Here is a 13469-nt window from a genome sequence, read left to right on the forward strand (position 1 = left end):
GCTGCAGTGCCCACCATACTTAAGGCTGCAGTGCCCACCTTACTTAGCGCTGCAGTGATGGGCCTCCTTAGGGCTGCAGTTCCTTCCATACTTAGGGCTGCAGTGCCCACCTTACTTAGGGCTGCAGTGCTCACCTTACTTAGGGCTGCACTGCCCACCTTAATTAGGGCTGCACTAAGAGGCCTGGCACTAGAGCCCTAAGAAAGGCGGGCAAGGCAGCCCTAAGAAAGGCGGGCAAGGCAGCCCTAAGTAGGCCCTGCACTGCAGCTCTAAGGATGCCCAGCACTGCAGCCCCGAGGAGGCCCCACCCTGCAGCCCCAAGATCTGCAGTGGAGCCCTAAGATCTCCAGTCCAAGGGCAAGTTCTCTACTCAAAAAAACAACTTCTCCATTGAAACATTAAGTTCTCCATTCAGACTATGTTGTCCAGTCAGAGTTCTCCTTTGAAACACTAGCTTCTCTATTCACTAAGACTATCATTCAGAAAGTAATTTTTCTATTCAGAAACCAAGACCATCTTTCTGAGAGACGGTTCTCCACTCAGACACTATGTTCAGGACTCTGAAACTAAGTTCCCCTTTCAGAGACTAAGACCAGCATTAGGAAAGTAACTTCACCATTCAGAGACTAAGTTCACCATGCTGAGAGTAAACCAGCATTCAAGACTATGTTCACCATTCTGAGACTAACACTGGTACTCTAAGTTCACCTTTTGAGACTAATTTCTCCATTCTAAGACTAAGACCGGCCTTCTGAGACTAAGACCGCATTCTAATACCGACACCAAAATTCTCATACTGACACCAGCTTTCTAATACTAATAGCAACACTCTAAAACCCACACTACCATTCTACAACCAATCCCATTAACATCGACCTTGCATTTAGTTTAGACTGCCACACCAACACTCAGAATTTCGTCCCTAATGAATGACAACAGCCCCAACCTGACTTCAGAACTCCTCAGGAACTATGTTCCTAAGAACACTGAAAATGCCCTGCCTGAGAAAATCCCGTCCCGCACCGGCCTGCGCCTGAACATAGGCGATGAACATCGCCTCTCTGACCGGCCGGGACCCAAGAAAAAAAACCCAGCCGGGGGAGGAAAAAACCCCTCCCCCGGCTGGTTTGTTTTTTTTTTTTTTCCCTAAAAATCCAAAAAGAACTCTTTCAGTCTACAACACACTCCCCACACACAAGTAAAGCACTAAGCTTACACCGAATGCATCGCCCTCCAGCTCCCTGCCACCTCCCACAACTACATGCCATGGTCACAACATTTCCTAAGCAAACACATATACACACACATGCAAAGAGAACACCATAGACTCTGTGACACCAAAAAGACAAAGTCTCTCGTGGAAGACCACTCCCAAGATGGAATGCTCCGTCTGTCTCGATCGCCAGTGGGTCGATTGGACAGAGACAGTGAGGCTCCCGCAGAGCCCCAGAACAAAGTCTGACGTAACTGTGCGATTCCAACACCAACCGCCGAAACTGCTGTGACGGTCCGGCTGTGAACCCGACTCTGAAACTGTAATTGTTGTGATGAAACACCCTCCCTTTCCCTCTCCTCCGTGCTACCTTTCAAGCCCTTTCCTGCCATCCTGACCTCATCTCCTGCCCTCCAGCTCCAAAAAGGAGTCTATCTATTCAGGTTCCATAGTGGCGTGGGTCTCAAGCGAGCTTCATGGTTTGGAGCTCCCATGTCACGGTCCCGAAAAAGTTTCCAAAAGGTGCTCCGGGGATCCCCTCCCTTGCAAGACCTAAGAGAGTAGAGACGAGTGACTGTCGCTCTGGTCCTGCAGTCCAGACTGACCCTGCAGTCATTCTCTTTACCTCCCCGACTCCCTGCAAGTACTCATCCGACTCCAAAGGCGACTGCACAGCAGCTGCAGGAAAGACCATGAACCCCTCCATCGTATTGGGCTATGGTGTCAATCGCCAGCCTGGTGTAAAATCCTCTTAGCTTCGTACATCCCCTCTAACTGTGCGGCTTCACCTCTCCCGATTCCGATGTAAAACCTGAAAAATAAATAGAAACGGATGTGTGCCGACACAGTGCTTGAAATGTCGGCCTTCTCCATGCTAAGCCCTCCCGCAGCTGAGTTACGTCACCCTTTGACGTTTCCACCTGCTCTGTCCTGCCTGCAAATCGCCAGAAAAATGCAAATAAAAAAATGCTTAAATACTAAAAACTATTTTGCACTGAGCTGCTGCTTCAGCCGGTTAATGGCCTCTCACTTTAACTGTCAAGATGGCTGGACAGAGTCAGCTCTGGGAAAATATACATTGAAAGAACAGAGCTGTAAAAACAACCTGGAGCTATGTCCCGAGAGACTACTGAACTTGAGACTCTGCGGCACAACCCCCAGCTGTGCTTTAGACTTACAAAGCGATAAAAGCTCAAACTGAATAATAACCTGCTCCCTTTACCTACCCAAAGACACCGCCTCTTTAACAGGCTCACTCCACCACCGACCTTACGACTCCTTCCTGCCCCTCTCCGGACCCCTTCTTTTAACTCACTTTTTACAATGGCAGAGGTCCAAAGCCACACTTGAGACAAACCCTTTTTGGCTCACCAGTACATTCCTTCTCTAGCCATATACCTTTCCTTCATCTGCAAAAGAGAACGGGAACGATACACAGTTAACCAGGACATCAAGCAAAATTACCTTTGCCTTGACTCCTCCCCCTGAGAGCAGCTGTGGGGTTCTTCTTGCCTCACCACCACTGCTTATAAATATAACACCTAAAAAAACCTCTACATAAAGGTACTTACTAATGCATACACTAGTAAGCCCTAACATGACCTGAAGGTCTTTACTGAAACAAGACCATTTCAAACCCACCCCCAAAAAACCCACCTGAAACAAACCACAAAGCTCTAAGGCCAGAAAACCAGAGCTAACACCAGAGAACTTACCCAGATGAAAGCTGAACCACAAATGAGCACCCTGAGGAAAGGCTGTGCCTCATATACCACAAGCCCCACCCACAGCTCCTCCCTCAATGGGCTGGGGCAGGTGAGTAGCAAACCACCACCTGGGATAAAAGCACCCTGATAAGCCACAGCTGGGTCTTTGTATTACCTGGCTCTGGTTCTGTGGCTGCTCCCTGGTTGTTTGGTGAGTGTTCTGCCTGTTCTGAAACTTCTCACCGTTTCCTCCACGGGTGCTCCTTGGCTTTGATTTTCCTAGGGCTGCAGTGCCCACCATACTTAAGGCTGCAGTGCCCACCTTACTTAGCGCTGCAGTGATGGGCCTCCTTAGGGCTGCAGTTCCTTCCATACTTAGGGCTGCAGTGCCCACCTTACTTAGGGCTGCAGTGCTCACCTTACTTAGGGCTGCACTGCCCACCTTAATTAGGGCTGCACTAAGAGGCCTGGCACTAGAGCCCTAAGAAAGGCGGGCAAGGCAGCCCTAAGAAAGGCGGGCAAGGCAGCCCTAAGTAGGCCCTGCACTGCAGCTCTAAGGATGCCCAGCACTGCAGCCCCGAGGAGGCCCCACCCTGCAGCCCCAAGATCTGCAGTGGAGCCCTAAGATCTCCAGTCCAAGGGCAAGTTCTCTACTCAAAAAAACAACTTCTCCATTGAAACATTAAGTTCTCCATTCAGACTATGTTGTCCAGTCAGAGTTCTCCTTTGAAACACTAGCTTCTCTATTCACTAAGACTATCATTCAGAAAGTAATTTTTCTATTCAGAAACCAAGACCATCTTTCTGAGAGACGGTTCTCCACTCAGACACTATGTTCAGGACTCTGAAACTAAGTTCCCCTTTCAGAGACTAAGACCAGCATTAGGAAAGTAACTTCACCATTCAGAGACTAAGTTCACCATGCTGAGAGTAAACCAGCATTCAAGACTATGTTCACCATTCTGAGACTAACACTGGTACTCTAAGTTCACCTTTTGAGACTAATTTCTCCATTCTAAGACTAAGACCGGCCTTCTGAGACTAAGACCGCATTCTAATACCGACACCAAAATTCTCATACTGACACCAGCTTTCTAATACTAATAGCAACACTCTAAAACCCACACTACCATTCTACAACCAATCCCATTAACATCGACCTTGCATTTAGTTTAGACTGCCACACCAACACTCAGAATTTCGTCCCTAATGAATGACAACAGCCCCAACCTGACTTCAGAACTCCTCAGGAACTATGTTCCTAAGAACACTGAAAATGCCCTGCCTGAGAAAATCCCGTCCCGCACCGGCCTGCGCCTGAACATAGGCGATGAACATCGCCTCTCTGACCGGCCGGGACCCAAGAAAAAAAACCCAGCCGGGGGAGGAAAAAACCCCTCCCCCGGCTGGTTTGTTTTTTTTTTTTCCCCTAAAAATCCAAAAAGAACTCTTTCAGTCTACAACACACTCCCCACACACAAGTAAAGCACTAAGCTTACACCGAATGCATCGCCCTCCAGCTCCCTGCCACCTCCCACAACTACATGCCATGGTCACAACATTTCCTAAGCAAACACATATACACACACATGCAAAGAGAACACCATAGACTCTGTGACACCAAAAAGACAAAGTCTCTCGTGGAAGACCACTCCCAAGATGGAATGCTCCGTCTGTCTCGATCGCCAGTGGGTCGATTGGACAGAGACAGTGAGGCTCCCGCAGAGCCCCAGAACAAAGTCTGACGTAACTGTGCGATTCCAACACCAACCGCCGAAACTGCTGTGACGGTCCGGCTGTGAACCCGACTCTGAAACTGTAATTGTTGTGATGAAACACCCTCCCTTTCCCTCTCCTCCGTGCTACCTTTCAAGCCCTTTCCTGCCATCCTGACCTCATCTCCTGCCCTCCAGCTCCAAAAAGGAGTCTATCTATTCAGGTTCCATAGTGGCGTGGGTCTCAAGCGAGCTTCATGGTTTGGAGCTCCCATGTCACGGTCCCAAAAAAGTTTCCAAAAGGTGCTCCGGGGATCCCCTCCCTTGCAAGACCTAAGAGAGTAGAGACGAGTGACTGTCGCTCTGGTCCTGCAGTCCAGACTGACCCTGCAGTCATTCTCTTTACCTCCCCGACTCCCTGCAAGTACTCATCCGACTCCAAAGGCGACTGCACAGCAGCTGCAGGAAAGACCATGAACCCCTCCATCGTATTGGGCTATGGTGTCAATCGCCAGCCTGGTGTAAAATCCTCTTAGCTTCGTACATCCCCTCTAACTGTGCGGCTTCACCTCTCCCGATTCCGATGTAAAACCTGAAAAATAAATAGAAACGGATGTGTGCCGACACAGTGCTTGAAATGTCGGCCTTCTCCATGCTAAGCCCTCCCGCAGCTGAGTTACGTCACCCTTTGACGTTTCCACCTGCTCTGTCCTGCCTGCAAATCGCCAGAAAAATGCAAATAAAAAAATGCTTAAATACTAAAAACTATTTTGCACTGAGCTGCTGCTTCAGCCGGTTAATGGCCTCTCACTTTAACTGTCAAGATGGCTGGACAGAGTCAGCTCTGGGAAAATATACATTGAAAGAACAGAGCTGTAAAAACAACCTGGAGCTATGTCCCGAGAGACTACTGAACTTGAGACTCTGCGGCACAACCCCCAGCTGTGCTTTAGACTTACAAAGCGATAAAAGCTCAAACTGAATAATAACCTGCTCCCTTTACCTACCCAAAGACACCGCCTCTTTAACAGGCTCACTCCACCACCGACCTTACGACTCCTTCCTGCCCCTCTCCGGACCCCTTCTTTTAACTCACTTTTTACAATGGCAGAGGTCCAAAGCCACACTTGAGACAAACCCTTTTTGGCTCACCAGTACATTCCTTCTCTAGCCATATACCTTTCCTTCATCTGCAAAAGAGAACGGGAACGATACACAGTTAACCAGGACATCAAGCAAAATTACCTTTGCCTTGACTCCTCCCCCTGAGAGCAGCTGTGGGGTTCTTCTTGCCTCACCACCACTGCTTATAAATATAACACCTAAAAAAACCTCTACATAAAGGTACTTACTAATGCATACACTAGTAAGCCCTAACATGACCTGAAGGTCTTTACTGAAACAAGACCATTTCAAACCCACCCCCAAAAAACCCACCTGAAACAAACCACAAAGCTCTAAGGCCAGAAAACCAGAGCTAACACCAGAGAACTTACCCAGATGAAAGCTGAACCACAAATGAGCACCCTGAGGAAAGGCTGTGCCTCATATACCACAAGCCCCACCCACAGCTCCTCCCTCAATGGGCTGGGGCAGGTGAGTAGCAAACCACCACCTGGGATAAAAGCACCCTGATAAGCCACAGCTGGGTCTTTGTATTACCTGGCTCTGGTTCTGTGGCTGCTCCCTGGTTGTTTGGTGAGTGTTCTGCCTGTTCTGAAACTTCTCACCGTTTCCTCCACGGGTGCTCCTTGGCTTTGATTTTCCTAGGGCTGCAGTGCCCACCATACTTAAGGCTGCAGTGCCCACCTTACTTAGCGCTGCAGTGATGGGCCTCCTTAGGGCTGCAGTTCCTTCCATACTTAGGGCTGCAGTGCCCACCTTACTTAGGGCTGCAGTGCTCACCTTACTTAGGGCTGCACTGCCCACCTTAATTAGGGCTGCACTAAGAGGCCTGGCACTAGAGCCCTAAGAAAGGCGGGCAAGGCAGCCCTAAGAAAGGCGGGCAAGGCAGCCCTAAGTAGGCCCTGCACTGCAGCTCTAAGGATGCCCAGCACTGCAGCCCCGAGGAGGCCCCACCCTGCAGCCCCAAGATCTGCAGTGGAGCCCTAAGATCTCCAGTCCAAGGGCAAGTTCTCTACTCAAAAAAACAACTTCTCCATTGAAACATTAAGTTCTCCATTCAGACTATGTTGTCCAGTCAGAGTTCTCCTTTGAAACACTAGCTTCTCTATTCACTAAGACTATCATTCAGAAAGTAATTTTTCTATTCAGAAACCAAGACCATCTTTCTGAGAGACGGTTCTCCACTCAGACACTATGTTCAGGACTCTGAAACTAAGTTCCCCTTTCAGAGACTAAGACCAGCATTAGGAAAGTAACTTCACCATTCAGAGACTAAGTTCACCATGCTGAGAGTAAACCAGCATTCAAGACTATGTTCACCATTCTGAGACTAACACTGGTACTCTAAGTTCACCTTTTGAGACTAATTTCTCCATTCTAAGACTAAGACCGGCCTTCTGAGACTAAGACCGCATTCTAATACCGACACCAAAATTCTCATACTGACACCAGCTTTCTAATACTAATAGCAACACTCTAAAACCCACACTACCATTCTACAACCAATCCCATTAACATCGACCTTGCATTTAGTTTAGACTGCCACACCAACACTCAGAATTTCGTCCCTAATGAATGACAACAGCCCCAACCTGACTTCAGAACTCCTCAGGAACTATGTTCCTAAGAACACTGAAAATGCCCTGCCTGAGAAAATCCCGTCCCGCACCGGCCTGCGCCTGAACATAGGCGATGAACATCGCCTCTCTGACCGGCCGGGACCCAAGAAAAAAAACCCAGCCGGGGGAGGAAAAAACCCCTCCCCCGGCTGGTTTGTTTTTTTTTTTTCCCCTAAAAATCCAAAAAGAACTCTTTCAGTCTACAACACACTCCCCACACACAAGTAAAGCACTAAGCTTACACCGAATGCATCGCCCTCCAGCTCCCTGCCACCTCCCACAACTACATGCCATGGTCACAACATTTCCTAAGCAAACACATATACACACACATGCAAAGAGAACACCATAGACTCTGTGACACCAAAAAGACAAAGTCTCTCGTGGAAGACCACTCCCAAGATGGAATGCTCCGTCTGTCTCGATCGCCAGTGGGTCGATTGGACAGAGACAGTGAGGCTCCCGCAGAGCCCCAGAACAAAGTCTGACGTAACTGTGCGATTCCAACACCAACCGCCGAAACTGCTGTGACGGTCCGGCTGTGAACCCGACTCTGAAACTGTAATTGTTGTGATGAAACACCCTCCCTTTCCCTCTCCTCCGTGCTACCTTTCAAGCCCTTTCCTGCCATCCTGACCTCATCTCCTGCCCTCCAGCTCCAAAAAGGAGTCTATCTATTCAGGTTCCATAGTGGCGTGGGTCTCAAGCGAGCTTCATGGTTTGGAGCTCCCATGTCACGGTCCCGAAAAAGTTTCCAAAAGGTGCTCCGGGGATCCCCTCCCTTGCAAGACCTAAGAGAGTAGAGACGAGTGACTGTCGCTCTGGTCCTGCAGTCCAGACTGACCCTGCAGTCATTCTCTTTACCTCCCCGACTCCCTGCAAGTACTCATCCGACTCCAAAGGCGACTGCACAGCAGCTGCAGGAAAGACCATGAACCCCTCCATCGTATTGGGCTATGGTGTCAATCGCCAGCCTGGTGTAAAATCCTCTTAGCTTCGTACATCCCCTCTAACTGTGCGGCTTCACCTCTCCCGATTCCGATGTAAAACCTGAAAAATAAATAGAAACGGATGTGTGCCGACACAGTGCTTGAAATGTCGGCCTTCTCCATGCTAAGCCCTCCCGCAGCTGAGTTACGTCACCCTTTGACGTTTCCACCTGCTCTGTCCTGCCTGCAAATCGCCAGAAAAATGCAAATAAAAAAATGCTTAAATACTAAAAACTATTTTGCACTGAGCTGCTGCTTCAGCCGGTTAATGGCCTCTCACTTTAACTGTCAAGATGGCTGGACAGAGTCAGCTCTGGGAAAATATACATTGAAAGAACAGAGCTGTAAAAACAACCTGGAGCTATGTCCCGAGAGACTACTGAACTTGAGACTCTGCGGCACGACCCCCAGCTGTGCTTTAGACTTACAAAGCGATAAAAGCTCAAACTGAATAATAACCTGCTCCCTTTACCTACCCAAAGACACCGCCTCTTTAACAGGCTCACTCCACCACCGACCTTACGACTCCTTCCTGCCCCTCTCCGGACCCCTTCTTTTAACTCACTTTTTACAATGGCAGAGGTCCAAAGCCACACTTGAGACAAACCCTTTTTGGCTCACCAGTACATTCCTTCTCTAGCCATATACCTTTCCTTCATCTGCAAAAGAGAACGGGAACGATACACAGTTAACCAGGACATCAAGCAAAATTACCTTTGCCTTGACTCCTCCCCCTGAGAGCAGCTGTGGGGTTCTTCTTGCCTCACCACCACTGCTTATAAATATAACACCTAAAAAAACCTCTACATAAAGGTACTTACTAATGCATACACTAGTAAGCCCTAACATGACCTGAAGGTCTTTACTGAAACAAGACCATTTCAAACCCACCCCCAAAAAACCCACCTGAAACAAACCACAAAGCTCTAAGGCCAGAAAACCAGAGCTAACACCAGAGAACTTACCCAGATGAAAGCTGAACCACAAATGAGCACCCTGAGGAAAGGCTGTGCCTCATATACCACAAGCCCCACCCACAGCTCCTCCCTCAATGGGCTGGGGCAGGTGAGTAGCAAACCACCACCTGGGATAAAAGCACCCTGATAAGCCACAGCTGGGTCTTTGTATTACCTGGCTCTGGTTCTGTGGCTGCTCCCTGGTTGTTTGGTGAGTGTCCTGCCTGTTCTGTAACTTCTCACCGTTTCCTCCACGGGTGCTCCTTGGCTTTGATTTTCCTAGGGCTGCAGTGCCCACCATACTTAGGGCTGCAGTGCCCACCTTACTTAGCGCTGCAGTGATGGGCCTCCTTAGGGCTGCAGTTCCTTCCATACTTAGGGCTGCAGTGCCCACCTTACTTAGGGCTGCAGTGCTCACCTTACTTAGGGCTGCACTGCCCACCTTAATTAGGGCTGCAGTACCCAACTTCCTTATGGCTGCAGTGCCCAAATCATTTAGGGCTGCAATGCCCAACTTACTTGGGGCTGCAGTGCCCACCTTACTTAGGGCTGCAGTGCCGGGCCTCCTTAAAGCTGAAGTGCCCAACTTACTTAGGGCTGCAGTTCTCACCTTACTTACGGATGCACTGCCCACCTTACTTTGGGCCGCAGAACCGAGCCTCCTTAGGGCTGCAGTTCCCACCTTACTAAGGGCTGCAGTGCCAAACTTCGCTATGGCTGCAGTGCCGGTCCTCCTTAGCACTGCAGTGCCTGGCCTCTTTAGGCCTTGAGTGCCCAACCTACTTAGGGCTGCAGTCGCCAACTTACTTAGGGCTGCAGTGCCAAACTTTACTTAGGGCTGCAGTGCCCAACTTACCTAAGGCTGCAGTGCCCACCTTACTTAGGGCTGCAGTGCCCACCTTACTTAGGGCTGCAGTACCCACCTTACTTAGGGCTGCAGTGCCCACCATACTTAGGGCTGCGGTGCCCACCATACTTAGGGCTGCAGTGCCCACCTTACTTAGCGCTGCAGTGATGGGCCTCTGTAGGGCTGCTATTCCTTTCATACTTAGGGCTGCAGTGCCCACCTTACGTAGGGCTGTAGTGCTCACCTTACTTAGGGCTGCACTGCCCACCTTAGTGCTACAGTGCCCAACATACTTAGTGCTGCAGTACAGGCCTCCTTAGGCCTGCAGTGCCGGGCCTTCTTAGGGTTCCTGTCCCGGGGCCTCCTTAGAGCTGCAGTACCCAACTTCCTTATGGCTGCAGTGCCCAAATCATTTAGGGCTGCAATGCCCAACTTACTTAGGGCTGCAGTGCCCACCATACTTAGGGCTGCAGTGCCCACCATACTTAGGGCTGCTGTGCCCACCTTACTTAGCGCTGCAGTGATGGGCCTCCTTAGGGCTGCAGTTCCTTCCATACTTAGGGCTGCAGTGCCCACCTTACTTAGGGCTGCAGTGCCCAACTTTCTTAGGGCTCCAGTGCCGGGCCTCCTTAGGGCTGCAGTGCCTACCATACTTAGGGATGCACTGCCCAACATTTGTAATGCTGCAGTGCCCGCCTAGCTTTGGGCTGCAGTGCCTAGACTTCTTAGGGCTTCAGTGCCACCTTACTTAATGTTGCAGTGCCCACCTAGCTTTGGGCTGCAGTGCCAGGACTTCTTAGGGCTGCAGTGCCAACCTTACTTAGGGCTGCAGTGCCCACCTTACGAAGGACTGCAGTGCACAACTTCTTTAGGGCTGCAGTGCTGGTCGTCCTTAGTGCTGCAGTGCCGGGCTTCCTTGGGGCTGCAGTGCCGGTTCTCCTTAGGGCTGCAGTGTCCACCTTATTTGGGGCTGCACTGTCCACCTCACTTCGGGCTACAGTGCCTGGCCTCCTTAGGGCTGCACTGCCCACGTTGGTGCTACAGTGCCCAACATACTTAGTGCTGCAGTACAGGCCTCCTTAGGCCTGCAGTGCCGGGCCTTCTTAGGGTTTCTGTCCCGGGGCCTCCTTAGAGCTGCAGTACCCAACTTCCTTATGGCTGCAGTGCCCAAATCATTTAGGGCTGCAGTGCCCAACTCACTTAGGGCTGCAGTGCCCACCATACTTAGGGCTGCAGTGCCCACCATACTTAGGGCTGCAGTGCCCACCATCCTTAGGGCTGCGGTTCCCACCATACTTAGGGCTGCAGTGCCCTCCTTATTTAGGGCTACAGTGCCCAACTTCTTTAGGGCTGCAGTGCCAGGCCTCCTTAGGGCTGCAGTGCCGAGCCTCCTTAAGGCTGCAGTGCCCCCCTTACTTAGGGCTGCAGTGCCCCCCTTACTTAGGGCTGCAGTGCCCACCTTACTTAGGACTGCAGTGCCCACCTTTCTTAAAGCTGCAGTGTCCACCTTTCTTAGGGCTCCACCTTCTTAGTCACTGCAGTGCCGGGCCTCCTTAGGGCTGCATTGTCCAGCCTACTTAGGGCTGCGGTGCCCACCTTACTTAGGGCTGCAGTGCCCACCTTACTTCGGGCTGCAGTGCCCAACCTACTTTGGGCTGCAGTGCCCTCTTTATTTAGGGCTGCAGTGCCCAACTTCTTTAGGGCTGCAGTGCCAGGCCTCCTTAGGGCTGCAGTGCCGGGCCTCCTTAAGGCTGCAGTGCCCCCCTTACTTAGGGCTGCAGTGCCCACCATACTTAGGGCTGCGGTGCCCACCATACTTAGGGCTGCAGTGCCCACCTTACTTAGCGCTGCAGTGATGTGCCTCCGTAGGGCTGCTGTTGCTTCCATACTTAGGGCTGCAGTGCCCACCTTACTTAGGTCTGCAGTGCCCACCATACTTAGGGCTGCAGTGCCCACCTTTCTTAGGGCTGCAGTGCCCACCTTACTTAGGGCTGCAGTGCTCACCTTACTTAGGGCTGCACTGCCCACCTTAATTAGGGCTGCAGTACCCAACTTCCTTATGGCTGCAGTGCCCAAATCATTGAGGGCTGCAGTGCCCACCTTACTTAGGGCTTCAGTGCCGGGCCTCCTTAGCGCTGCAGTGCCGGGCCTCCTTAGCGCTGCAGTGCCGGGCTTCCTTAGGGCTGCAGTGCTGGGCCTCCTTAGGGCTTCAGTGTCCAACTTAGTTAGGGTTGCAGTGCCTACCTTGCTTAGGGCTGCAGTGCTCACCTTACTTAGGGCTGCAGTGCCCACCATACTTAGGGCTGCAGTGCCCACCATACTTAGGGCTGCGGTGCCCACCATACTTAGGGCTGCAGTGCCCACCTTACTTAGCGCTGCAGTGATGGGCCTTTGTAGGGCTGCTGTTGCTTCCATACTTAGGGCTGCAGTGCCCACCATACTTAGGGCTGCAGTGCCCACCATACTTAGGGCTGCAGTGCCCACCTTACTTAGGGCTGCAGTGCTCACCTTACTTAGGGCTGCACTGCCCACCTTAATTAGGGCTGCAGTACCCAACTTCCTTATGGCTGCAGTGCCCAAATCATTGAGGGCTGCAATGCCCAACTTACTTAGGGCTGCAGTGCCCGCCTTACTTAGGGGTGCAGTGCTGGGCCTCCTTAGCGCTGCAGTGCCGGGCTTCCTTAGGGCTGCAGTGCTGGGCCTCCTTAGGGTGCCAGTGCCCAACTTTACTTAGGGCTGCAGTGCCCACCATACGTGGGGCTGCAGTGTCCACCTGACTTAGGGCTGCAGTGCCGGGCTTCCTTAGGGCTGCAGTGCCTGGCCTCCTTAAAGCTGCAGTGCCCAACTTACTTAGGGCTGCAGTGCTCACCTTACTTAGGGATGCACTGCCCACCTTACTTTGGGCCGCAGAACCGAGCCTCATTAGGGCTGCAGTGCCCACCTTACTAAGGGCTGCAGTGCCCAACTTCGCTATGGCTGCAGTGCCGGTCCTCCTTAGCACTGCAGTGCCTGGCCTCTTTAGGGCTTGAGTGCCCAACCTACTTAGGGCTGCAGTCCCCAACTTACTTAGGGCTGCAGTGCCAAACTTTACTTAGGGCTGCAGTGCCCAACTTCTTTAGGGCTGCAGTGCTGGGCCTCCTTAGGGCTGCACTGGCAGGTCTCCTTAGGGCTGCATTACTGGGCTTCCTTAGGGCTGCAGTGCCCACCTTACTTAGGGCTGCAGTGCTCACCTTACTTAGGGCTGCAGTGCTCACCTTACTTAGGGCTGCAGTGCCCACCTTACTTAGTGCTACAGTGCC

At 51.3% G+C, this 13469-nt stretch overlaps 3 long non-coding RNA genes across 6 annotated transcripts; all 3 read right to left on the reverse strand.

Annotated features, from left to right (window-relative positions):
- Window positions 1-807: 807 nt before the first annotated feature.
- LOC136007010 (uncharacterized) lies at window positions 808-3186 on the reverse strand. 2 transcript variants are annotated; one of them, XR_010609418.1, is made up of 4 exons: window positions 3095-3186; window positions 2529-2622; window positions 1839-2024; window positions 808-1765 (listed from the first exon to the last, which is right to left on the reverse strand). It is a non-coding gene; the product is annotated as an uncharacterized LOC136007010 (long non-coding RNA). The 2 variants fall into 2 exon arrangements; XR_010609417.1 differs by lacking the exon at window positions 3095-3186 and adding an exon at window positions 2929-2979.
- A 1729-nt stretch (window positions 3187-4915) lies between these two features.
- Window positions 4916-6393, reverse strand: LOC136007017 (uncharacterized). Of its 2 annotated transcripts, none has more exons than XR_010609430.1 (4): window positions 6297-6393; window positions 5731-5824; window positions 5041-5226; window positions 4916-4967 (listed from the first exon to the last, which is right to left on the reverse strand). It is a non-coding gene; the product is annotated as an uncharacterized LOC136007017 (long non-coding RNA). The 2 variants fall into 2 exon arrangements; XR_010609429.1 differs by lacking the exon at window positions 6297-6393 and adding an exon at window positions 6131-6181.
- Window positions 6394-7721: 1328 nt separating this feature from the next.
- On the reverse strand, window positions 7722-9610 carry LOC136007011 (uncharacterized). 2 transcript variants are annotated; one of them, XR_010609420.1, is made up of 4 exons: window positions 9499-9610; window positions 8933-9026; window positions 8243-8428; window positions 7722-8169 (listed from the first exon to the last, which is right to left on the reverse strand). It is a non-coding gene; the product is annotated as an uncharacterized LOC136007011 (long non-coding RNA). The 2 variants fall into 2 exon arrangements; XR_010609419.1 differs by lacking the exon at window positions 9499-9610 and adding an exon at window positions 9333-9383.
- Window positions 9611-13469: the final 3859 nt, after the last annotated feature.

Source organism: Lathamus discolor, unplaced genomic scaffold, assembly GCF_037157495.1.
Source record: "Lathamus discolor isolate bLatDis1 unplaced genomic scaffold, bLatDis1.hap1 Scaffold_83, whole genome shotgun sequence".
Classification (NCBI taxonomy): Eukaryota; Metazoa; Chordata; class Aves; order Psittaciformes; family Psittacidae; genus Lathamus; species Lathamus discolor.